The sequence below is a fragment of the Pongo abelii genome, chromosome 2, assembly GCF_028885655.2.
Source record: "Pongo abelii isolate AG06213 chromosome 2, NHGRI_mPonAbe1-v2.0_pri, whole genome shotgun sequence".
Lineage (NCBI taxonomy): Eukaryota > Metazoa > Chordata > Mammalia > Primates > Hominidae > Pongo > Pongo abelii.
The window spans coordinates 23,188,408-23,216,182 of NC_085928.1; the positions used below are offsets into that span (position 1 = coordinate 23,188,408).

At 37.9% G+C, this 27,775-nt stretch overlaps 1 protein-coding gene and 1 pseudogene across 17 annotated transcripts in view; one reads left to right on the forward strand and one right to left on the reverse strand.

The window, feature by feature from the left end:
* The window catches only part of ZBTB20 (zinc finger and BTB domain containing 20), an 841,831-nt gene that overhangs the window by 209,489 nt on the left and 604,567 nt on the right, over window positions 1-27,775 (forward strand). The window lies entirely within an intron of this gene.
* LOC100450674 (Y-box-binding protein 1-like) lies at window positions 7,967-12,430 on the reverse strand (annotated as a pseudogene).

Below are 27,775 nucleotides of genomic sequence, written 5' to 3' on the forward strand. Positions count from 1 at the left end.
GCATTCTCGGTAAAGTAGACATACTATAGCTACTTAATCAATCCATATGCTTGGACATTTAAATTGTTTCTACCTTTCAATTATTTTTTAAAAGACTGCGATGAGCATCTTTGTTCACAAAGCTCTTTATCATTATTATTTTGGTATTTAGATTGCTTCCTTGAGATAGATTCCTAGAATGGGAATAAAGTCATATGTATGCAAGTGTCTTTCTCAGCTCTGTTTTCAAGAGGAGCTTTTGTAGAGAGCATAGATAATTGACAGCCTCCAGCTGCTATACCTGTGGATCCACCACAACATTTACACTGAAACCATCCTTCTTTGGGGCTGATTCCACCCAGTAACTGAACATGTCAGGAATACCAGAACCAGGACATTTCTGTCCAACACTAGATTCTTCTAATGGGTAACTCTGGTTCAGGGACTCCCTACCAACATGGCTGAGACTTTCTTTTTTGTATGGTTTAAGGAATAATGAGAAGGAAAAAAGTCTGTACATGTTCAGTACAGATGCAACTTCTTTTTCTAGAATATATTTTTTTATTATACTTTAAGTTCTGGGATACGTGTGCAGAATTTGCAAGTTTGTTACATAGGTATACACGTGCCATGGTGGTTTGCTGCACCCATCAACCTGTCATCTACATTAGGTATTTCTCCTAATGTTATCCCTCCCCTACCTCCTCACCACCCAACAGGCCCCAATGTGTGATGTTCCCCTCCCTGTGCCCATGTGTTCTTGTTGTTCAACTCCCACTTATGAGTGAGAACATGCGGTGTTTGGTTTTCTGTTCCTGTGTTAGTTCACTGAGAATGATGGTTTCCAGCTTCATCCATGTCCCTGCAAAGGAGATGAACTCATCCTTTTTATGGCTGCATAGTATTCCATGGTGTATATGTGCCACATTTTCTTTATCCAATCTATCATTGATGGGCATTAAAGACTTAACGTAAGACCTAAAACCATAAAAAACCCTAGAAGAAAACCTAGGTGATACCATTCAGGACATAGGCGTGGGCAAAGACTTCATGACTAAAACACCAAAAGCAATGGCAACAAAAGCCAAAATGACAAATGGGATCTAATTAAACTAAAGAGTTTCTGCACAGCAAAAGAAATTATCATCAGAGTGAACAGGCAACTTACAGAATGGGAGAAAATTTTTGCCATCTATCCATCTGACAAAGGGCTAATATCCAGAATCTATAAGGAACTTAAATATTTTATTTTATTTTTATTTTATTTTATTTTTTTTTGAGATGGAGTCTCGCTCTGTTGCCCAGGCTGGAGTATAGTGGCACGTTCTCGGCTCACTGCAAGCTCCGCCTCCTGGGTTCACGCCATTCTCCTGCCTCCACGCCATTCTCCTGCCTCCACGCCATTCTCCTGCCTCAGCCTCCAGAGTAGTCCGAGACTACAGGTGCCCACCACCACGGCCGGCCAATTTTTTTGTATTTTTAGTAGAGATGGGATTTCACTGTGTTAGCCAGGCTGGTCTTGATCTCCTGACCTTGTGATCCACCCGCCTCAGCCTCCCAAAGTGCTGAGATTATAGGCATGAGCCACCGTGCCCGGCCAGGAACTTAAACACGTTTACAAGAAGAAAACAACCCTATGAAAGCATGGCTGAAGGATATGAACAGACACTGCTCAAAGGAAGACATTTATAGCTGGCCGCAGTGGCTCACTCCTGTAATCCCAGCACTTTGGGAGGCCAACGCAGGCTGATCACGAGGTCAGGTGGTCCAGACCATCCTGGCTAACATGGTGAAACCCTGTCTTTACTAAAAATACAAAAAATTAACAGGGTGTGGTAGCATGCGCCTGTAGTCCCAGCTACTTGGGAAGCTGAGGGAGGAGAATCACTTGAACCCGGGAGCCGGAGGTTGCAGTTAGCCGAGATGGCGCCACTGCACTCCAGCATGGGCAACAGAGCGAGACTCCATCTAAAAAAAAAAAGAAGAAGACATTTATGTCACCAACAAACATATGAAAAAAAGCTCGTCATCACTGGTTATTAAAGAAATGCAAACCAAAACCACAGTGAGATACCATCTCAAGCCAGTTAGAATGACAACCATTAAAAAGTCAGAAAACAACAGATGCTGGAGAGGATGTGGAGAAATAGGAACGCTTTTACACTGTTAGTGGAGTGTAAATTAGTTCAACCATTGTGGAAGACAGTGTGGCGATTCCTCAAGGATCTAGAACCAGAACTACCATTTGACCCAGCAATCCCATTACTGGTTATATACCCAAGGGATTATAAATCCTTCTACTATAAAGACACATGCACACATATGTTTATTGCAGTGCTATTCACAATAGCAAAGACTTGGAACCAACCCTGGCTGAGACTTTCTCAGGACTTTCCTGCATGCAGATCTCTTCCTACCAAATGCTTCCTTGCCTTTCTCCTTTCAGAGATGTCAGAATTGCATCATAGTCTGAGTGCTCTCCTTACCTACACCTCTTCCCCTTTATCATGTATAGATTCTACCCCCAAATAGTTATCTCACATACCCAATTCACCTTGGCACAAGAGGACCCAAACTGGCACAGTACATAATCATGATTCAGGCCCTTGATACCTAGTGCTTAATGGTACTAATGTACACTCCCACGGCAGTGCCTCTTCCAACACTGAATTTTTCTTTTATTGACTTTAACTGATTTGATAGGTGAAAGACTAGTATCTCACTTTTAAGATTTCTGTTACCTTCATCACCAGTGAGATTGCACATGCTTTGTTTTCCATTTATATCTATTAAAATTTATTTGTTTTTACTAATTTATTCATTCATTAAAAAACTTTACTTATAATTAATAGTTATAATACTTCTTTTTGTGGCATTTTTGACAGTGTATTTGAATGAAGGTCTCATTCAATACTTACCTACCAGTGTTTATAGTAAAGTATGTATGTGGAACAAATGTAATGATTACTCATTTACTCAGGCTAAACTAAAACCATGGATGGTATTTATGATTTGCCAGCAGCAGTAGTGGTAGAATCCACATCTCCTGACTCTCAGGAAAGACAGATAAGTTTTAACATTTCTGTAATTATATTGCATATGTGTGTGTGCGCATGCATGTGTGCATGCATCAGTGTGTGTATGAGTTTGTAGTGTTTTTCCAATGAGAGGTAAAGCTTAAAATTCCTTAAGTTGTATTTTATTAATTTCTTTTAACAATCTTGTTTTTTTTCTTTTGTTTTTCCTCCACTATTGTTTTTCCACCTTTATTTCTAATGTGTCCTGATCATCTGATTCCTATCAGGTAGTTAAATTATGCAGGTGCCAGTCTCTGTGTCCTCAAACACACATAGCTAATCAAGAATAAAGCCATTTATTGTAAATTTACCTCTAGAATGAGCCCCCCTTTCTCTGATTTTGAGGATGGATAGATGCTCATTATGATCTGGTAGACGATTATAACATGCACATTTAGAGCGTAGGTGGATAGAAGAGTACTCTGTGTTAGGTGTTAAGACTTTTACTCATTTAAAGACAAAGATTTAAATGTGCTTGTTTAAATTCAACAAGCCCTTAGAGCCATGAGGCCTTGGGGGTAAGAGGTGCTTAAAACCAAATAGCACAGGAGCTGAAGAAGTAATTATATGCCAGATTGAAGATGGAGCTGAACAAAGACTGAGCTGATCTGGGAACAGGGGATGGCAAACTGAATTATGTCCCAGGTATCCACAGGCCGAGAAAGCAGACTGGAAAACATGCTTCTTCATACCAAAGTTTACAAAATGCAATGATTTTCAGATGGTTTACTAATCTTATTTACCCTTATTTTCTGCATTTTTGCTTTAATCTAATTTTTTTTTAAAAAAGAAAATCTTAATTGGAAGGATGTTTTGAGTCAAGAATACAACACTTCATAATGTAACATGTATTCTGGATTCAAGGTGGCAGGTAATAAAAAATAATTGGAGTGGAATTTCAATGTATTTATTTCCCTGAAGACCAGCCTTGAAGAGCTTCCTCAAGTGTGTCTCCTCTTCCTAAAGGTAACATGGTGGGGAAGGGAGAAGGTAGGAATTACTCTGACAAGATTTTAGTTATTCTAAATCAGTGTGATTAATTTTATCTTAAAGACTTAAAATGTCCCACATTCCCTAGTTGCCAAGAACATGGTAGGGAGGAGGCAAAGTACGCATTCTTTGTTTCAAAGTATTTTGCAGACAGTCTGGTCTATTAAGAACAAATTCTAGGACTGGGTAGTAGGGCTTAGAAATTACCATGACCCAAATTGATTTTCTCATTTCTCTTAAAGTTGATGGTTCATTTTTTGATGAAAGTAGAAATCATATCTATAAAAACCAATTTTGATAGGCCTATCAAATCTGACCATAAAACAGAAAGCTATTTTACATTCTACAAACATATTATTAAATAAGCTCACTGTGAGCATACAAGTACTGTATGCATTTTTACCTATGAAAATCTTTTTAAAACTGAAGAAATTTTGAAACTTTTGTGATGATAATTAACAATTATATGTTAAAAGCCAGTATGGAAGCCTATTTTGTCATAACATTATAACAAGGTAACAAGTTTTAACTGAACAATGGATTCCTGAGCTTCTAAGCAAATGCATTTTGACCTGTTATTTTTCACTATATGCAAATTTAGAAGAGACTCAGTTTATCATGACCTGTATGATACCTCTTAGAATGTTAAAAAGAAAAAAAAGGATAGAAAGAGGAAGGGCCACAGTACACATAAATCTTGCCTGCAGCTTCCACTAAAGTTACTCTGGAAAGTAACTTAAGGAAAAGAGATGATTAATTTATTTATTTAAATTTGGTGCTATTTGTTATTCCACAGCTGTGTTCTAGGCACAGATACTATGGTTCAAAAATATATAAGGCAAATACCTGATTTAGAGGAGCTTATTTTCAGTGGGAGGTAAAGAAGGAGGAAAAGGATATCAGAAAAAGGAATGAGCAATTTCAGAAAAGAGCAAAGTGCTGTGGCAGAGGTAAGCATAGATTTGAGGAATGGTGGGCAGCAAAGAAGCCTTTCCTGAAGAGGTTTCAGCTAAGTTGAGGTCTAAAAGATTAAGAGGACTCTGCCAGGGCAGAGTCTAGAAATGGGGAAAGTTGGGGAAGGTACATTTTAGGCAGTAGGAACAATGCTTGATGCAAAGATCCATAGGTGTAGGGTTTCAACAGATCAGTAACTCAATGAGATTCATGCATTAGGGACCTAAGAGAGACAGAAAAGGGCAAGTACATAAGGGGTTCTTGTATTCTAAGGTGGGGTATTCCAGGGATGGAGAGGTGCTGGATTAATGCTGCATTTACCTTGACCCTTTCCTGTGGTATTAGTAGGGAAGGAAGGAAGGATGGTTCTGAATGCAGTGCAACGGAGGTAGCAAAAAATTGATCTGATGACCTTTATTTTCTCATTGGGATAGAGAGCAGATTGCTTTGCTGATACTGAAGGGGGAGGGGTAGGTGGAATAGAAGATTTAATAAAAGTGGGAAATTTTGAAATAGATGTAAAATATACTAAACACATGATTAGGGAAGCTTGGAAGGATTATTAATTAACATTTGGGGCCCAGCTAAGTTTGGGAGCTGTAGATGTGTAGTGGTTATAATCCTGTAAGTGTATGTGACCCACTTTAGCTGTTGCAGTTCTGGGAGTGGAGAAAGCAGATAGCTGGACTGCTCTAGGCCTGGGTTTTCACCTATGTTGATGTTCTTCCTGTTTCCTTCCACCACTAACCTCTTGTCACAGAAGAGTGCTTATTCCTGATACTGTGACTGTCTGCCTGAAGGCATTTTTTGTGTGTGGCTGCTGAGCAGATTTGGCTCACAGTGTTGGGCAGGCTTAAAGTACCAAATAGTTACTGTCACTAGAAAAAGACTTAAGCAAATAACTGTTAGCAAGTGGGTAGATTACACTATCATACTTACCCTTCACATGGGATAACTGTGAAGCATGTTCTATACTGTTTTCCAGAGTATCCCAGAAGGACTAAACTCATTTCCCATAGCAGTAACTTGCTTAGTAATTGTACCCTTTTTTGGCTTTCTCCCTGTTTCATTTATGGCTGTTAACAAACTACCCCCAAATACAGGGACTTAAAACAACAAAGATTTGTTATTTTTTACAAATCTTTGGGGTGCCCAGGCTTAGATTAGTAATAGCTTGGGTCACTCATGTAGTTGCACTTGACTGGAAGCCTGTCTGGGTCAGGAATGACTATGATGGCTTTACTTACGGGTTTTAGGCCTCAGTGCAATGTATAGAATGGCTGGGGTCTGTCTGGGCCTGTCTCTCCCCATTGCTTCTCATCATTCACTAATCTAGTCTGAGCTTCTTTACATGGTATCTGCATCTAAGGAAAGCAAAAGAAGAGGCTGCCAGGACTCTTATAGCCTTGGCTTAGAACTAGCATAGCATCTCTTCTGCTGCAATCTATTGTTCAAAAAAGGGTGCAAGGTCAGTGCAGATTCTAGAGTGGGGGAAACAAACTCTGCCTCTTGTTGGGAAGAGCAGCATGCTAGAGCAAGGCTTTGAGGAACTATTGATGGTTATCTTTGCAAACATTCTATCTTATTTCCCTTTTCCACCTTCCATCCTTTCTCCCTTACCAGTGTTTCATGGGGTTGTTTCCCAAACAAATTATTTGTACTAAAATTCTCATCTTAGATCTGTACTGAGAGAGCTTGGTAAGTGAGATAGGAAAACCAAGAAGTGAACTGAAAGACTGAAAGTATTTCTAAGAAAATAGGGTGATGACTTACGTATGGGCTCTGTGCTGGGTGACAAAGACAATGTAAAAGGAGTTGCAAGAGCAGAAAGCTAGAGTCCTAGGGATTGATAATATCTGTGATATCAAACAATTGGATATGATAAGTTTGGCAGAGTGAGAAGGCTGGCAGGAAAGGAGACTATGATTCTAGGTCCAGCAGTGGCAGAATGTACCTTGGGAGACTCCAAGGAGCAGAAACCATGGATCAAAGACAAGATTTTGTTGATCACCTGTGGACAGGCTACTGCTATCACCTTAGTGAGGCTCACCATTTTTGAAATAAATTCTGTGGATTGGATATTAGGCAAACACTCCTTCAGCTTGTTGTACAGGTTACAGGTGATCCATAACCCTACATCTGAAGAGGAGGTGGCCATTAACACATTCAGTGCAAAGGTCCTGGCAAAGTCAAGTTGCTCAGAAACAGCTTCAGCAGAATTTCCTGCCTACCAGAGCTTTATTCCTAAAAAAATTATACTTTTAAAATCTAGGACTTCAACAAAAATAGGATGTCTGGGAATGAAGAAAAGCTTCAGAGTCAGATTGCAATCAAGTTGTGCTACCCGTTAGGTGACATGTGGCATCATAAAAGCATTGGGATTTTCGAACCTCACTTCTTTTTCATACTATATGGTGTTAACACTCCATTTGATTTAATTTAAAGCTTTCATATTATTTAAGACTTTTAATGGGTGCTTGCAGTTGGTTGACATTTTTGAAAAAATCAAGTTGTAAACTTTTATTACAAATTAATAATGAAGTGCTTAAAAATCTCAACTTGACATCTGAACCAATTTAAAAGCTTTTAAAGGCATGTTGAGAAAAGCCAAACTAAAAAAACACACACACAAAAACAACAACAAAAACCTTTGTTATTACCAAAAAGACATGTCTTTAGGTAAAAATAATTTTAAAAACCCCATGCTTCGTAGATAATGCAGGTAGTTCTGGTTATCTGATCAATGGGCAAAAAGCAAGCACTTAAGGTCTTCAGCATTTCTTTCCTGCATTTCTTATTGCTGTAATTTCATATTCATTTCTTATTCTTGGATGACTAAACTGGATGATGGTGGAGATGGTAAACCGGCATTTACTCAACCTTCTTCTGCCTCGGGTGCAGAATTCTTGACTGATGGACTGGCTGCTGTTGTCTCTTTGCCATGTTGTGGTTTAGGGTATTCTGGGCGTCTACATAGACAATTGGGGTTTTAGCAGCACCGATGTTGAGGTGGCTGCTGATATTGGATCTCATCTTGATTTTCTTTACTCTCTTCACTGCCGTCCTCTCTAGGCTGACTTTGGCGATGAGGTTCCCTGAGGAATCGTGGTCTATAAACCATACACATATCTTGCCTCACTGGCCTACCTTGTGCTCCTGCACCCCAGTTGTTAGCACCCTCCGTCGCTGCTCCCTGCAAGGGAGGTTAGAATATGGTGGTCAATTTCCGTAGGGTCTCTGCCTGTAGTAAGGCAGGAACCTTCGCCTGCAGCAGGGCCGGCATTGTTGGGCCGAGCCTAAGGGAGCACTCTCCCGTCCTTCGTTCTTTTCTCCACTCTTACTGTTCTGGTAATTCTGCTGGTAATTGCCTGAGGACCACATAGATAGCGTCAATGATGGTTAAGGTCAGCTGCATACTTGCTGCTATGAACTGGACTCCACAGGGGCCTATAACATTTGCTGCCTCCGCACCCTTTTCTGCTGCGACATCATCAAACTCCAGTCTCTCCGTGTCCTACACTGCTAAGGTACTTCCTGGGGTTACTCTTCTGTATAGCATTCTGCTGTACAACTGCATCTTCCTTGGTGCCATTCCCATAGATGAAACCATTTATTTCTTACATTGAACCATTTTACTGTTCCCAAAATCTTCCTTGCGGTGATCTTATCCGCACCAGCAGGTGCCGCCTGTGAGGTCGCCCTTGCCACTGCTCCCTGCGCCGCTGCAGGTGGTGCCGGCTTGGGGTTGGCTGCCTTGGTGTCTTTGCTCAGGGTTGTGGTTGCTGTAATAGTGATCTGCTGGCTGCAGGGTTGTGGCTCCTTCTGGGGTGACGGTAACTAGGCCGGGGGCGGTGGTGGGGCTGCTCAGGGCTCTCTGGGTTCCTCTCTCCGCTCCTGCTACCGATTGAACTCAAGTTTCAATTAAATAATAAAACATTGTCTAAGTGCCTAGCACAAAATAGGATATAACGGAATATTATTTCCCTTTCTTCCATTTTTTTCTCCTTTATAAAGTAAGATTTATAAACAAGATATTAGGTACATCGTCTTTCTGCTGTTGTAGCTTGTTTCTGAAGAAGCGCAGCACATGTTTTTCAGTGTACCGTGCCCTGGTGACCTAAAGTTCGCTCCGTTTCCCTTAGCTCTTACTCACTACTTAGTAGTCACTTAGTAGTGATTGCCCAATCTTAGGCAATGTGGTGTTTTGTTTGTTGTTTGTTTGTTTGTTTGTTTAAATGGAAGGCAGGATTTATTTGTGCTTGGAAGGTATTTGGCATTCATACGGATTTTGGCAAGAAACGAGCTTCATCTGAACTCTGTTGTACTCTTATTCATTTTGTTAAAACTGATATTCAAATGATTAGAGTTATATTCAAGTAAGAATAAGGGAAACTTCTACTATATAATTTATGTTTGTAGACTTTTGTGAATCGTAAATTAAACTTGGAAGCTCTTGGCTAAAGAATGTGTCTTTTCATTTCAAAGGAAGGAGTTAAAATTCTTATTCTTGTTATTAGCGTGATGATAGATTAATTCACTCATATTGCCTTTTCAAAACAAAATGAAGACCAGTGATACCCAATTCCAAACATTTCACATTTAAATAGAACGATTTAGAAAGCATGCAATTCAGTTTGCACATATGAACTATGTAAGTACCTCTTTATGTGATAGAAGTTGTAAGTAGGAACTGGAATATAATTTTGTCCTTATCTTCAGGTTTAATTTAGCCTGCCAGAATCTGTAGACTGGTAGAAATTATTACACTTTATAGTAATTTCCTTTTATATTGACATGATCATGAGATGGGAAACTAGAAGAAATTCAGAATTCCTTCATCTATAGTTATGCTCTTGCTGTGTTGTCATCTTGGAATTCCCTTCTTCCCACAACAGAATACTCACTTCCTTTCTCTCCTTTCTCACCTCCCCCGGTTGCACAGAATCATCCTTGGGTCCTGGCCTTCTGCCCAGTAGTTGGACCCTATTTTCCAGGTAGGCACATATTGACCTTCAACTGACTGCTAGTTTTCTAGGTCCACCTCTGCTTCTGTTTTTTCAGGCTCTCTTAACTATGTAGTAGTCTTTTCTTCCCTGGATAGCACTGATGCACTGCATGCTGTGTATTTGGCCACCTCCTGCAGTGTGATTCAAAATAGCTTCGTGCCCTGCACGGAGCAAAGCCTGAGGCACAGGACTTTCTGTGTCCCTCTATCATAGTACTTACCTCTTACTGCAAAGCATTATATTATTTATGTATATATGCCACTTAGTATGTATTTATTCTGGCATATTATAAACTCCCTAAAGCAGATACAAAATTCTTTTCTACGTGTGTGTGTTTCACAGAGGACAGTACACCTTGTACCAACTAAGTGCTTAATAAATGTTTATCTGAGTGAATGTAATTCCAGCAAGTTGGAAAGAGCATTGTATTGTTTATCCTGGTTTTTGTTTATTTCTTTGTTTCTAAGCGGAAGTTTTTATAAGAAGATAGATCTAAAGTTCTCAGAATCCTAAGCAATATTGCAGCATCTTTTTCTTGAAATTTACAGCACATTTCTTATTGCTTAATTCTCAAATTTGAAATTACTTTTAACATACCATTCACAAAATTATCTCACTCACCTGAAGTACAGATGTAAACAAGCTTCTTAACTCTGTAGGTAAGACAACATCAGATGTCAGTTGATGATTTGCTTGAGATTGTGTGTGGGAGTCTACATTTTTAATTTTTTTGCACTTGTGTGAAAGGCATAATGTATCTCTCCTGAAATATTTTCTTTGGGCCTGAGATCTGAGGAATTTGCCAAATCTATTTTTTAGAAATTATACAAGAATCTTTCCATCATTGAAAAACCTAGAAATAAAGTTATGTAGTTATAGAATTTTACACCTGGAAAGCAGAAACCATATGTTCTAGCCTTACATTTCACATGAGTAAACTGAAGCCTAGATAGGTGAAGGGACCTGTCCAAAGTCTCATAGTTGCTTAATGGTGGAACCATACTTTTTGAGAGTTAATTGAGGGCATTTTTCACTATAACCTAATAGTGTTACATCCAGGGGTATATCACAAGGAGAAAACAGTTTAATGAAATTATTTAAAATGATAGATTTCTTTACAGAGATTATATTCTTGCTGAGTTTTAAATAAGATTTTTTTCCTTGCTGTTTGAGGTCACCATGTCCTATAATGCATCAAGTCTGAAAATGCATTTATAAAATAGAGAGGTATGGACTCTATTTTTATCTATAAGGTGAATGTGCTTTAGCTTCAGGTTTTTAAAAAATTTTACATTTGGATGTGTGCTTATTTTTAATTTAGAAAATATAATTTGGTTGGAAACTTACTTATTGCCAGTTCTTGAGAGAGTTCTTCAATCTTGGAGATGTGGTATGCATTAGTGTAAATCTTGGTGTAACTGTGGACATAAATTCTTCAATTGTTTTTTCCTTCTTTGGTTCTGGGATCTGATGAAGAGTGTTGGTTTTGGAACTTTTGAGGCCAGGTATGGTGGCTCATGCCTGTTGTGAAACTAAAAAATCTGAGAGAGGTCTCAGTCAATATAGGAAGTTTATTTTGTCCAAGTGAAGGACGCATGCCCATGACACAGTATCAGGAGGTCTTGATAACATGTGCCCAAGATGGTCAGAGCATAACTTGGTTTTATACATTTTAGGGAGGCGTGAGACATCAATCAACATATATAAGATGAACATTGGTTCGGTTCGTAAAGGCAGGACAACTTGAAGCAAAAGCAGGACAACTCAAAGTGGGAGGGGGCTTCCAGGCCATTGGTAGATTAGAGGCAAATGGTTGCATTCTTGAGTTTCCGATTAACCTTGCCAAAGAGGCAATGAGATATGCATTTATCTTAGTGAGCAGAGGGATGACTTTGAATAGAATGGGAGGCAGGTTTGCCCTACGCAGTTCCCAGCTTGACTTTTCCCTTTAGCTTAGTGATTTTGGGCCCCAAGATTTATTTTCCTTTCACACTATAATCCCAGCACTTTGGGAGGCCAAGCAGGGAGGATTGATTGAGCTCCCAGAAGTTCAAGACCAGTCTGGGCAACATAGTGAGACTGTGTGTCTACAAAAAATAAAATAGAAAATTAGCCAGGTATAATGGTGTATGCCTGTAGTCCCAGATACTCGGGAGGGTAGCGTTTGAAATTGCAGTGAGCTATGATCATGTCACTGCATTCCAGCCTGGGTGAAAAAGCCTGGGTGACAGATTGATTGTTAGACGATATGAACTATTGACTAACATTTTTTCTACTTCCAAAACTTTTGGGTATTTGTTATATATAAATTTTACTTGCATTCTTACCTGTTTGATGGCACATATTTCTGTAAATGTACTTGTTACCTACTTTATTGCCTCTTCGTCTGCCTTTGTTCAGCCCTCTCCCAGAAGCAGGGGACATGTTTCTAGTTTTTTTTTGTTTTTTATTCAATTTTTATTTGTATCTCTTGGTACTTTTTTAAAGACTTCTGTTTTCTGTTTCTCTGTAACCTTCTGTTCTCAGGATTAGTAATAATACAAGAGTTTTGCTTCTTGTGTGGAGAAATAAACTTCCAATCAAACAACCAGCCTGCAGATAGTAGCTATAAACTCTGGACAAAAACAAAAAATAAAAGCAAAGCATAAGAAAACACAATTCAACTACATAAAGGTTTTGGAGAATGGATAAGACTAGAGAAATATTAGAGGAGGTTCAAACTTTGTATTAAGCAAATGTCATGAGATGAAGTGAGTTTCACATTTCTGAGGCTTTTTCTGAGGGCATCTCCAATTGCAGTGGCAACATGGGACAATTAAACTCCAAGAGAAAGCCCTTGCTTTCTCTGTAGGCTGTAGGAACTCTGGGAAGGAACAGGGATGTCAGAGAATGAGGAAAAACATACCAAAGTAAAGAGACAGAGATGGGAAATTGTGTGTATAAATTCTGTCTTAAGTCTTTGGCTGACCCCTGAACTTCACATGCACAGGGCAGACTGAAATCAATCCACACTGAGATCAAAAAAGCACAGATTTTTCAATGTGAGATTAGCCAAATTAATGTCCCATGAGAACAAAGATATTAGCACTCTTTGGCTCAATGTGACACAATCTGGAGTATCCACAATTAACATTGACGATGTCTAAGTTAAAACCCATAATTGGCCAGGCGCAGTGGCTCACGCCTGTAATCCCAGTACTTTGGGAGGCCAAGGCCGGCGGATCACAAGGTCAGGAGATTGAGACCACCCTGGTAAACATGGTGAAACCCCATCTCTACTAAAAATACAAAAATTTAGCCAGGTGTGGTGGCGGGCGCCTGTAGTCCCAGCTACCCGGGAGGCTGAGGCAGAAGAATTGCTTGAACCCAGGAGGCAGAGGTTGCAGTGAGCCGAGATTGCACCATTGCACTCCATCCTGGTGACAGAGCAAGACTTCATCTAAACAAAAAAAAAAAAAAAAAAAAAAAACACCAAATGGGAATTTTAAAACAGAGAAATGTATTATACTAAATAAATAAATTAGTAGGATTAACAGTATAATGGAGGAGGTGTTGAAGGAAAAGTCATTGAACTTAAAGATAGATCAATAGAAATTATCCAATCTAAAAAGGAGTAAGAAAAAAGAGTGGATAAAAAATAAGCAGAATCTCAAAAACCAGAAGTACAATTTTATTAATTTTTTATTTAAAAATATTTAATTGACAAAGATTGTATATAGTGAAAGTGTGCATTGTGATTGTTTTATGCATACATTTCTCAGTGATTATCACAATCAAGTTAATTCACACATTCTTCACCACCCATTCTGTACATTAGATCCCTGGAACTTGTTCAACTTATAACTGAAATGTTGTACCCTTTAATCAACATCTCCTTATTTTCTCCACCACCATCCCCTGGCAATCATCACTCTTTCTGTTGCAATGAGATTCACCTTTTTATATGATTTCATAGAAGTGAGATCACAGACTATTTGTCTTTCTATATCTTGCTTATTTTACTTAGTATAATGTCTTACAGGTTCATTCATGTTGTTCAAAATGACAGGTTTGATTACTTTTTATGGCAAAATAATATTTCATTGTGTATATGTACCACACTTTCTTTATTCATTTATCCAGTTTACCCATTGATGCATACTTAGGTAGTTTCCATCTTTTGGGTATTATGAATAATGCTGCAATAAGTATGAGGGTACAGATATCTCTTAAAGATACTGATTTCATTTCCTTTGGATATAAACCCAGAAGTGGGCTTGCTGGATCATATGATTACTCTATTTTGAATTTTTTTAGGAAACTCCATACTATTTTCCATAATGGCTATACCAATTTACATTCCCACCTACAGTGGACAAGTGTTTTCTTTTCTCCACATTCTTGCAGATATTTATCTCTTAGCCCTTCTGACAGGCATGAGGTGATATCTCACCATAGTTTTGATGTGCATTTCCCTGATGATTATTCATGTTGAGCACTTTTTAATATACTTCTCGCCCATTTGTATGCCTTTTTTGGAAAAATGTCTATTCAGGCCTTTTTCCCATTTTTAAATTGAGTTATTGTTATTATTAATTTTTTGCCATTGAGTTGTGTGAGTTCTACATACATTTTGAATATCAACCCTTCATCAGATGTATAGTTGCAAATGTTTTCTCCCATTCAGTAGGTTGCCTTCTCAGTTTTTGTTTCCTTTGCTATGCAAAAGGTTTTTAGTTTGTTGTAGTTCTACTTTTTTTTATTTTTGCTTTTGTTACCTGTGCTTTTCATGTCAATATCCAAAAACTCTTTGCCAAGACCAATGTCAAAGAGCTTTGTTTTACAGTTTTGGATCTTACATTTAAATCTTTAATTCATTTTGAGTTAATTTTTGTGTAAAGTACGAGACAAGGATCCAGTTTTATTCTTTTGTATTTGAGTATCCAGTTTCCCCAAAACCACTTATTGAAGATAATTTCCTTTCCTTATTGTGTATAGTTGGTGCCCTTGCCAAAGATTAGTTAACCATAGAAGTGTGCATTTATTTCTGGGCTCTCAATTCTATTCCATTGACCTAGGTGTCTGTTTTTCTGCTGGTACCAAACTATTTTGATTACTGTAGCTTCGTAAGACAAATTGAAATCATGGAGTGTGATGCCTCCAGCTTTGTTCCTTTTCAAGATTGCTACGGCTATCTGTGATCTTTTGTGGTTCCAAACAAATTTCAGTATGGTTCTGTCTATTTCTGTAAAAAATATCATTATAATATTGATAGATTGCATTGAATCTGAAAATGCTTTAGGTAGCATGGGCATTTTAAAAATAGCAATTCTTTCAATACATGAACGTACAATATTTTTACACTTGTTTTTGTTTTCAGTTTCTTTCATCAGTGTCTTAGAGTTTTCAGTGTACAAATTCTTCATCAACTTGGTTAAATTTATTTCTTAGTATTTTATTGTATTTGATAATATTGTAAGTGGAATCGTTTTATAATTTGGATATCTGTCCCCACAAACCTCATGTTGAAATTTGATCCCAATGTTAGCGGTCAGGCCTAATGGGAGGTGTTTGATCGTGGGGGTAGTTTCCTCATAAGTGATTTAATGTCCTTCTTGATGTATTGAGTGATTTCTTTCTCTATTGGTTCCCATGAGAGCCGATTATTAAAAAGAGCCTGGCAGCTCCCTCTTCTTTCTCTCTTGCCTTGTAATCTCCACACACTGGCTTCACTTTAACTTCTGCCATGAGTGGAAGCAGCTTGAGCTCTCACCAGGAGCTGGTGCCATGCTTCTTGTACATCTGGAAAAGCCATGAGCCAAATAAACTTTTCCTCTTTATAAATTACCCAGCCTTAGGTAATAAGCAATGCCCACAGACTAAGATGGATCGTTTTCTTAATTTCTTAGAGAGTTCTTTATTAATGTATGGAACTGCAACTAATTTTTATATGTTACATTGTATCCTGAAACTATTGGGTTCATATATCATTTCAACAGGTTTTTTTTTTCTTTTTTTGCTGGAGTCTTAGGGTTTTTCTACATATAAGATTAGGTCATCTATAAACAGAGACCATTGAACTTCTTCCTTTCCAATTTTTTTCTTGCCTAATTGCTCTGGCTAAGAATTCCAATACTATGTTTAATAGAAATAGTGAGAGTGAGTATACTTTTTCATTCCTAATCTTAGAGGAAATGCTTTCAGCTTTTCACCACTGAGTATGATGTTTTCTATGGGATTGCCATATATGATCTTTATTATGTTGAGGTACATTCCTTCTGTACCAAATTTGTTGAGGCTTTTTATCAAGAAAGCATTGATTTTTGTCAGGTGTTTTTCCCGCACTGTTGAAATGATCATCATATGATTTTTATCCTTCGTTTTGTTAATGTGGTGTATCACATTTATTGATTTGTGTATGTTGAACCATCCTTGCATCCCAGAGATAAATCCCACCTGATCATGGTGTATGATCCTTTTAATGTGCTGTTGAATTTGGTTTGGTGGTACTTTGTTGAAGACTTTTGTATCTATATTCATCTAAGATATTGCTCTGTAATTTTCTTTTCTTGTGGCACTCTTTATATATATATATGTATATATATATAAAATACTTTAAGTTCTAGGGTACATGTGCACAACATGCAGGTTTGTTACATATGTATACATGTGCCATGTTGGTGTGCTGCACCCATTAACTCATCATTTACATTAGGTATATCTCCTAATGCTATCCCTCCCCCCCTCCCCCCACCCCAAAACAGGCCCTGGTGTGTGATGTTCCCCTTCCTGTGTCCAAGTGTTCTCATTGTTCAATTCCCACCTATGAGTGAGGACATGCAATGTTTGGTTTTTTGTCCTTGCGATAGCTTGCTGATGGTATATATCCATAAAGCACTCTTATCCAGCTTTGGTATGAGGGCAATGCTGGCCTTGAAATGAGTTAGGAAGTGTGTCATTCTTGTAAACATTTTGGAACTGTTTGAGAGGGATGAGCATTAATTTTTTAAAGCTTGGTAGAATCCGCTCATCAAGACATCTGGTTCTTTTGCCAGGTACGGTGGCTCACGCCTGTAATCCCAGCAATTTGGGAGGCTGAGACACACAGATCACTTGAATTCTGGAGGTTGAGACCAGCGTGGCCAACACAGTGAAACCCCATCTCTACTAAAAATACAAAAACTAGCTGGGTGTAGTGGTGGGCGCCTGTAATCCCAGCTACTTGGGAAGCTGAAGCAGGAGAATCACTTGAACTCAGGAGATGGAGGTTGCAGTAAGCCAAGGTCACACCATTGCACTGCAGCCTGGGTGACAGAGCAAGACTTTGTTTCAAAAAATAAAAGACATCTAGTCCTGGGCTTTTCTTTGATGGGAGAATTTTTTATTACTGATTCAATCTCCTTACTTGTGATTGATCTGTTCAGAATTTTATTATTTGTGATGCAGTCTTTGCATCTTATATGTTTCTAGGAACTTATTTTTTACTAAGTTATCTAATCTGTTGGAATATAATTGTTTAATGTAGTCTTTTTATAATCCTGTGTGTTTCTTTTCTATCATTTTAATTGTCCATTTTCCATTATAAAATTTTAAATTCGAGTCTTCTTTCTTTTTTCTCTTGGGTAATCTAGCTAAAGATTTATCTGTCTTCAAAAAACGAACTCTTAGGTTTACTGATCTTTTCTATTATTTTTCTATTTTCTATTGCATTTATTTCTGGTCTAATTTTTAATATATCCTCATTACTGCTGACTTTGTGCACTTAGTTTGTTCTTTTTTTAATTTTTTGGGGTGTGGAGTTAAGTTGTTTGAGATTTTTCTTCTTTTATTAATGTAGGCATTCATTGTTATGTCCTTCCCTCTTGTTGTGTGCCCATTTTCATTTGTTTAGAGATATTCAAGATTTTGGTTTTGATTTCTTCTTTTACACATTGGCTGTTAAGAAGTGTATTATTTAATTGCCATGTTTGTGATTTTTTCACTTTTATTTTTTCATTTTTAATTTCTCCTTTTATTGATTTCTAATTTTATAATGTAGTCAGAAAAGATACTTGAGATAATTTTAGTTTTTTCTAAATTTGTTAAGATTTGTTCTGTGGCCCAACATCTGATCTATTTGGAGACAGTTCCATGTGCACTTGAGAAAAATGTATATTCTACTGCTGTTGGATGGAATGTTCTATATATGTCTGTAGGTCTATTTGGTCTGTAGTACTTTTAAAGACCACTGTTTCCCTAGTGATTTTCTGTCTATATGATCTATCCATTTTTGAAAGTGGGATATTGAAGTCTTTTACTATTATTGTACTGCTGTCTATTTTTCCCTTCTGTTCTGTTAACATTTAATTTATATATTTAGATTCTCTAATGTTGAGTGCCTGTATATGTGCAATTTTTTATATCCTCTTAATGAAATGACCACTTTATCATCATTTAATGACCTTCTTTGTGTCTTCTGATAGATTTTGACTGAAAGTCTATTTTGTCTGATATAACTATAACCACTCCTGTTCTCTTTTGGTTATCATTTGAATGGAATATCTTTTCTCATGTCTTCACTTTTTGGCTCTGTATCCTTTCGGCTAAAGTGAGCCTCTTATAGGCAGCATATTGTTGGATTTTACATATTTGTTTTCTGTTGAGCCACTTTTTGTATTTTGATTGGAGAATTTAATCCATTTACATTTACAGTAATTATTGACAAATAAGGACTTAGTATTGCCATTTGTTAATTGTTTACTGACTGTTTTGTAGTTTTGTTTTTTTTTTTTGAGATGGAGTCTTGCTTTGTCACCCAGGCTAGAGTGCAGTGATGCAATCTCGGCTCACTGCAAACTCTGCCTCCCGGGTTCAAGTGATTCTCCTGCCTCAGACTCCCGAGTAGCTGAGATTACAGGTACCTGCCACTGCACCCGGCTAATTTTGTATTTGTAGTAGAGACGGGGTTTCACCATCTTGGCCAGGATGGCCTCGAACTCCTGACCTCATGATCTACTCCCCTTGGGCTCCCAAAGTGCTGGGATTACAGGCATGAGCCACCATGCCTGGCCTGTTTTGTAGTTCTTTTGTTTCTTTCTTCCAATCTTGCTGTCTTCTTTTATATTTTATTCAATTTTTGCTTTGATTCATGTCTGTATTTTTTCTGTCTACTATAGGTTTTTTCCTTGTGGTTACCTTGAGGCATATATAACACATCTTGTAGTGACAACCATCAAATTTAAACTGATAACAACTTAATTTCCATTGCATACAAAAACTCTATACCTTGCTTTTCCCCCAGCCCCCCACTTTATTGATATAACAATACCTTTTTATATTGTGTATCCATTAACAAATATTCTAGCTATAGTTGTTTTTGATACTTTTTGTCTTTTATCTTTTATACTAGGCTTAAAAGTGATTTACAAGACAGAAATTGTCCATCCCAGTGGTTGGAACTCAGGTATCGACAAACTTCACCACTATGGGCTAAAATTCTCTGGGGTCCTAAATAAACTTTAAGGCAGTCTGAGCCACAAGGACTGCAACTCCTAGGCAAGTCCTAGTGCTCTGCTAGGCTTGGAGCCAGTGGATGCAGGGGTCATGTGAGCTAGTGAGACACCAGACAGGGTGGCCAAGGGAGGGCTTCTGCCACCCCTCCTCTGACGCCAAGCAATGCAATCGGTAGCTCTGAAAGAGACTCCTTTCTTCCACTTGAGGAGAGGAGTGAAGAGTAAACAGGACTTTGTCTTGCAACTTGGATCCCACTCAGCCACAAGTAGAGTAGGATAGGGCACCAAGTAGAGTCTTGAAGCACCCATTTTAGGCACTAGCTCCCAGATAACATTTCTAGATATACTCTGGGCTAGAAGGGAATGTGCTGCCTTGAAGAGAAGTACCCAGCCCTGGCAGGATTCATCACCTGCTGACTAAAGAGCCTTTGGGCCTTTCCTAATCAGCAGCAATATCCAGGCAGTACATGTCATGGCCATTGAGTGAGACTTTGAAACATGCTGGCTTCAGGTGTGATCCAGAACATTCCCAGCTGTGGTGGCTACAGGGAGAGACTACTTCTGCTTGAGAAAAACAGATGGGAAAGAAAAGGGGACTTTGTCTTGCAACTTAGATGCTAGCTTGGCCATAGTGTTGTAGAGCAGGAATTGGGCTCTTGGGGTTCTTGAAGCCAGGACTTGGTTCTTGAATGGCATTTGGGGAGTTTCCCTAGGCTAGAGGGGAGCTCACCACATGGAAGGATGAGTCCCAGGCCTGGCAGCATTCACCACAAGCTGACTGAAGAACCTTTGGGTCTTGAATGAACATTGACAGTAGCCTGTTAGTACTCCCTATGGGCCTGTGGCAGTGGTGTCCAAGGGAAGAGACTTCTGTGCTTGTGGAAAAGACTTGTCTTGTGGCTTGCATGCCAGCTCAGCTGCAGTAGAATGGAGTACCAGGTAGATTATTAAGGTTTCTTACTCCAGGCCCTGGATCTTAGAGGGCCTCTCTGGAACTGTCTGGGGCCGGGGGAATTCGGTGCCATGAAAAAAAGGACACAGGCGTGGCTGTTGTTGGTAACTGATAATTGTAGAACCCCAGGGCCTTGAGTGAATGTAGGTAGCAGCCAAATAGTGGTTATAGTGGGCCTTCTGCAAGACCCAGTGCTGTGCTGGCCTCAGGTCAGACCCAGCACAGTCTCAGTGGTGATGGCCACAGGAGAACTTGTATTATGTCTCCCCCAGCCCAGCACCAGGCAGCTAAGCACACACACAGAGAGAGACTATGTTTGGGAGAAAGTAATGGAAGAGAACAAAAGTCTCTGCCTAGTAATCCAGATAATTCTTCCAGATCTTGTACAAGACCACCAATACGGTAATTCTATGAGTCTGTAAGAGCCTCAGTGTAACTGACCCTGGAGTGCCCCCAATGTAGACACAGCTGCGTTGACCAAAAATTTAGTCACAATAAACAAGTCCCTTTGAATACCTAGAATGCTTCCCCAAGAAGGATGGGTACAAACAAGTCCAGACCGCCAAGACTACAATAAATACCTACTGCTTCAATGTCTACACATTAACAGACATCCACAAGCATCAAGACCATCCAGGAAGACATGGCCTCATCAAGCAATCTAAATAAGGCACCAAGGATCAATCTCAGAGACACAGAGATAATGTGATCTTTTAGACAGAATTATTGAGGAAACTCAATAAAATCCAAGATAACATAGAGAAGGAATTCAGAATCCTATCAGACAAATTTAACAAATAGATTGACACAAGTTTTAAGAATCAAACAGAAATTCTGGAGGTGAAAAATGCAGTTGACACCCTGAAGAATGCAGCAGCCTTTTAACAGGAGAATTGATCAAACAGAAGAAAGAATTAGTGAGCTCGAAGAAGGGCTGTTTGAAAACATATTTAGGAGACAAAAGGACAGAATAAAAAAGAATGAAGCATGCCTACAAGATACTCAAAAGGGCAACAGTTATTGGTCTTAAAATTGAGGTAAAGAGAGAGATAGAGGTAGAAAGTTTGTTCTGAGGACAATATTAGAGAACTTCACAAACCTAGAGAAAGATACAATTATTCAAGCACAAGAAAGTTAAAGAACACCAAGCAGATTTAACCTAAAGAAGACTATCTCAAAGCATTTAATAGTCAAATTCCCAAAAGGTCAAATATAAGGAAAAGGATTCTAAAAGTAGAAAGAGAAAAGAAACAAATAACATACAACAGAGCATCTGGCATCAGACTTTTCAGTGGAAACCTTACAGCCCAGGAAAAAGTAGCATGACATATTTAAAGTGCTGAAGGAATAAACTCTTACCCTATAATAGTATACCTGGTGAAAATATCCTTCAAACATGAGGGAGAAATAAATACTTTCCCAGACAAATAAAAGCTGAGGGATTTCATCAATATCAGACCTGTTCTACAAGAAATGCTAAAGGGAGTACTTCAATTAGAAAGAAAGGGATGTTAATGAGCAATAAGAAATCATCTGAAGGTACAAAACTTGCAGTAACAGTAATAATATTATTACTATTACATAGTACATAATAGTACTAGTACTAGGTACATAATATGTACATAGAAAAACAGAACATTATAATACTATAATCATATTTGTAAGTATACTTGGAATATACTGATATCATACAATACAGATTTCAAGACAAAAACTATAATAAGAGATAAAGAAGGTCACTATATAATTATAAAGGGGTCAGATTAGCAAGTGGATATAACAACTGTAAGTAAATATACACCCAACACTGGAGCACCCAGATATATAAAGCACATATTATCAGAGCTAAACAGAGAGATAGACCCCAGTACAGTAATAGCTGAAGACATCAACATCCCACTTTCAGCAATGAACAGATCATCCATACAGAAAATCAGCAAAGAAACATTGGACTTAATCTGCACTATAAACTGAATGAACCTAATAGATATTTACATAACATTTCATCCAACGGCTGCAAAATACGCATTTTTGTCATCAGCACATGGATCGTTCTCAAGGATACTTAAGACTACAAAACAAGCTTTAAAATACTCAAAAATTTGAAATAATATCAAATATCTTCTCTGATCACCATGGAATAAAACTAGAAATTAATAATGAAGAATTGTGGAAACTATACAGACACATGGAAATTAAACAGTGTACTCCTGAATGATCAGTTGGTCAATGAAGAAATTATGAAGGAAATTTTAAAAGTTTTTTGAAATAAATGATAATGGAAACAGAACATATCAAAACTAAGAGGGAAGTTTGTAGTGATAAGTGCCTACATCAAGAAAGTAGAAACACTTTCAATAAAAAACCCAACAATGCATCTTAGAGAACTAGAGAAGCAAGAGTAAACCAAACCCAAAATCAGCAGAATTAAAGAAATAATAAAGATCAGTACAGAAATAAATGCAATTGAAATGAAGAAAATAATACAAAAGATCAATGAAATGAAAAGTTGGTTTTTTGAAAAGATAAACAAAATTGACAGACATTTAGCAAGACTAAGAAAAAAAGATAGAAGACCCAAATAAATAAAATCAAAATTGAAAAAGGTTACCTTACAATTGATACTGCAGAAATTCAAAAGACCATTAGAAGCTACTATAAGCAACTATTAATACATGTAAATAAATTGGAAAACCTAGAAGAAATGAGTAAATTCCTAGACATATACAACCTACCAGGATTGAACCATGAATTCCAATACCTGAACAGACCAGTAATAAGTAATGAGATGGTAGCTGTAATAAAAAGTCCTTCAGCAAAGGAAACCCTGGGACCTGATGGCTTTACTGATGAATTTTACCAAACATTTAAAGAACTAATGCCAATTCTACTCAAACTATTCTGAAAAATAGAAGAGGAGGGAATGTGTCCACCGTCTGTGAGGCCACTATCATCCTAATACCAAAACCAAAGACACATTAAAAAAGAAAAGAAAAGAAAACAAAGAAAACCACAGGCCAATATCCCTGATGAACATTGATGTAAAAATCCACAAGAAAATACTAGTAACCCAAATTCAGCAACACATTAAAAAGATCTTCATGACCAAGTGGAATTTATCCCAGGCCTCAATGATTATTCAACACATGCAAATCAATCAATATAATACCACATATCAACAGAATGAAGGATAAGAACCATATGATTATTTCAGTTGATGCTGGAAAAAACATTTGTTAAGATTCAGTATCCCCTCATGATAAAAAAAAAAAAAAAACCCTCAAAAAACTGGATGTCGAAGTAACATATCTCAACATAATAAAAGCCACATACAACAGACCCACAGCTAGTATCATGCTGAGTGGGGAAAAACTGAAAGCCTTTACCCTAAAATCTGGAACATGACAAGGATGCTCACTTTCATCACTGTTATTCAGCATAAAACTAGAAGTCATAGTAGTGCAATTAGAGAAGAGAAAGAAATAATGCTCATCCAAATTGGAAAGCAATAAGTCAAATTTTCCTTGTTGGGAGATGAGATGATCTTATATTTGAAGACTTCACCAGAAAACTATTGGAACTGATCAATAAATTCAGTAAATTTGCAGGATACAAATTCAACATACAAAAATCAGTAACATTTTTATGTGCCAATGGTGAACAATCTGAAAAAGAAATTTAAAAAGTAATTCAATTTATAATAGCTACAGATAAAATTAAATACCTAGGAAATTACTTAACTGAAGAAGAGAAAGATCTCTACAATAAAAACTATAAAAGACTGTTGCAAGATATTGAAAGGGACACACAAAAAAATGGAAAGATATTCCATGTTCATGGATTGGAAGGATCAATATTGTTAAAATGCCCATACTACCCAAAGCAGTCTACAGATTCAATGTAATCTCTATCAAAATACCAATTACATTCTTCACAGAAATAGAAAACACAATTATAAAATTTATAGGAAACCACAAAAGACCCACAATAGCCAAAGCTATCCTGAGCAAAAAGAACAAAACTAGGAATATCACCTGAGTTCAAATTATACTACAGGGCTATAGTAACCAAAAGAGCATAGTACTGGCATATAAACAGTGTATATAGCAATGGAACAGAACAGAGAACCCAGAAGCAAATCATTCATTTACAGTGAACTCATTTTCAACACAGGTGGCAAGAACATACACTGGGGAAAGGGCAGTCTCTTCAATAAGTGGTGGTGGGAAAACTGAATACCCACATGCAGAAGACTGAAACTAGACCCTTCTCTCTCATTATATACAAAAATCAAATCAACATGAATTAAAGACTTAAGTCTAATACCTCAAACTGTGAAACTACTGAAAAAAAAAACACTGAGGAAACTTTCCAGTACATTTGACTGGGCAAATATTTCTTTTTTTTTTTTTTTCTTTTATTATTATTATTATTATTATTATACTTTAGGTTTTATGGTACATGTGCGCAATGTGCAGGTAAGTTACATATGTATACATGTGCCATGCTGGTGCGCTGCACCCACCAACTCGTCATCTAGCATTAGGTATATCTCTCAATGCTATCCCTCCCCCCTCCCCCCACCCCACAACAGTCCCCGAAGTGTGATGTTCCCTTTCCTGTGTCCATGTGTTCTCATTGTTCAATTCCCACCTATGAGTGAGAATATGCGGTGTTTGGTTTTTTGTTCTTGCGATAGTTTACTGAGAATGATGATTTCCAATTTCATCCATGTCCCTACAAAGGACATGAACTCATCATTTTTTATGGCTGCATAGTATTCCATGGTGTATATGTGCCACATTTTCTTAATCCAGTCTATCATTGTTGGACATTTGGATTGGTTCCAAGTCTTTGCTATTGTGAATAATGCGGCAATAAACATACGTGTGCATGTGTCTTTATAGCAGCATGATTTATAGTCCTTTGGGTATATACCCAGTAATGGGATGGCTGGGTCGAATGGAATTTCTAGTTCTAGATCCCTGAGGAATCGCCACACTGACTTCCACAAGGGTTGAACTAGTTTACAATCCCACCAACAGTGTAAAAGTGTTCCTATTTCTCCACATCCTCTCCAGCACCTGTTGTTTCCTGACTTTTTAATGATTGCCATTCTAACTGGTGTGAGAGGGTATCTCATTGTGGTTTTGATTTGCATTTCTCTGATGGCCAGTGATGGTGAGCATTTTTTCAAGTGTTTTTTGGCTGCATAAATGTCTTCTTTTGAGAAGTGTCTGTTCACGTCCTTCGCCCACTTTTTGATGGGGTTGTTTGTTTTTTTCTTGTAAATTTGTTGGAGTTCATTGTAGATTCTGGATATTAGCCCTTTGTCAGATGAGTAGGTTGCGAAAATTTTCTCCCATTTTGTAGGTTGCCTTTTCACTCTGATGGTAGTTTCTTTTGCTGTGCAGAAGCTCTTGAGTTTAATTAGATCCCATTTGTCAATTTTGGCTTTTGTTGCCATTGCTTTTGGTGTTGTAGACATGAAGTCCTTGCCCATGCCTATGTCCTGAATGGTAATGCCTAGGTTTTCTTCTAGGGTTTTTATGGTTTTAGGTCTAACATTTAAGTCTTTAATCCATCTTGAATTGATTTTTGTATAATGTGTAAGGAAGGGATCCAGTTTCAGCTTTCTACATATGGCTAGCCAGTTTTCCCAGCACCATTTATTAAATAGGGAATCCTTTCCCTATTTCTTGTTTTTGTCAGGTTTGTCAAAGATCAGATACTTGTAGATATGTGGCATTATTTCTGACGGCTCTGTTCTGTTCCATTGATCTATATCTCTGTTTTGGTACCAGTACCATGCTGTTTTGGTTACTGTAGCCTTGTAGTATAGTTTGAAGTCAGGTAGTGTGATGCCTCCAGCTTTGTTCTTTTGGCTTAGGATTGACTTGGCGATGCGGGCTCTTTTTTGGTTCCATATGAACTTTAAAGTAGTTTTTTCCAATTCTGTGAAGAAAGTCATTGGTAGCTTGATGGGGATGGCATTGAATCTGTAAATTACCTTGGGAAGGATGGCCATTTTCATGATATTGATTCTTCCTACCCATGAGCATGGAATGTTCTTCCATTTATTTGTATCCTCTTTTATTTCCTTGAGCAGTGGTTTGTAGTTCTCCTTGAAGAGGTCTTTCACATCCCTTGTAAGTTGGATTCCTAGGTATTTTATTCTCTTTGAAGCAATTGTGAATGGGAGTTCACTCATGATTTGGCTCTCTGTCTGTCTGTTATTGATGTATAAGAATGCTTGTGATTTTTGCACATTGATTTTGTATCCTGAGACTTTGCTGAAGTTGCTTATCAGCTTAAGGAGATTTTGGGCTGAGACAATGGGGTTTTCTAGATATACTGTCATGTCATCTGCAAACAGGGACAATTTGACTTCCTCTTTTCCTAATTGAATACCCTTGATTTCCTTCTCCTGCCTAATTGCCCTGGCCAGAACTTCCAACACTACGTTGAATAGAACTGGTGAGAGAGGGCATCCCTGTCTTGTGCCAGTTTTCAAAGGGAATGCTTCCAGTTTTTGCCCATTCAGTATGATATTGGCTGTGGGTTTGTCATAAATAGCTCTTATTATTTTGAGATACGTCCCATCAATTCCTAATTTATTGAGAGTTTTTAGCATGAAGGGTTGTTGAATTTTGTCAAAGGCCTTTTCTGCATCTATTGAGATAATCATGTGGTTTTTGTCTTTGGTTCTGTTTATATGCTGGATTACATTTATTGATTTGCGTATATTGAACCAGCCTTGCATCCCAGGGATGAAGCCCACTTGATCATGGTGGATAAGCTTTTTGATGTGCTGCTGGATTCTGTTTGCCAGTATTTTATTGAGGATTTTTGCATCAATGTTCATCAAGGATATTGGTCTAAAATTCTCTTTTTTTGTTGTGTCTCTGCCAGGCTTTGGTATCAGGATGATGCTGGCCTCATAAAATGAGTTAGGGAGGATTCCCTCTTTTTCTATTGATTGGAGTAGTTTCAGAAGGAATGGTACCAGCTCATCCTTGTACCTCTGGTAGAATTCGGCTGTGAACCCATCTGGTCCTGGACTTTTTTTGGTTGGTAAGCTATTGATTATTGCCACAATTTCAGCTCCTGTTATTGGTCTATTCAGAGATTCAACTTCTTCCTGGTTTAGTCTTGGGAGGGTGTATGTGTTGAGGAATTTATACATTTCTTCTAGATTTTCTTGTTTATTTGCATAGAGGTGTTTGTAATATTCTCTGATGGTAGTTTGTATTTCTGTGGGATCGGTGGTGATATCCCCTTTATCATTTTTTATTGCATCTATTTGATTCTTCTCTCTTTTTTTCTTTATTAATCTTGCTAGCGGTC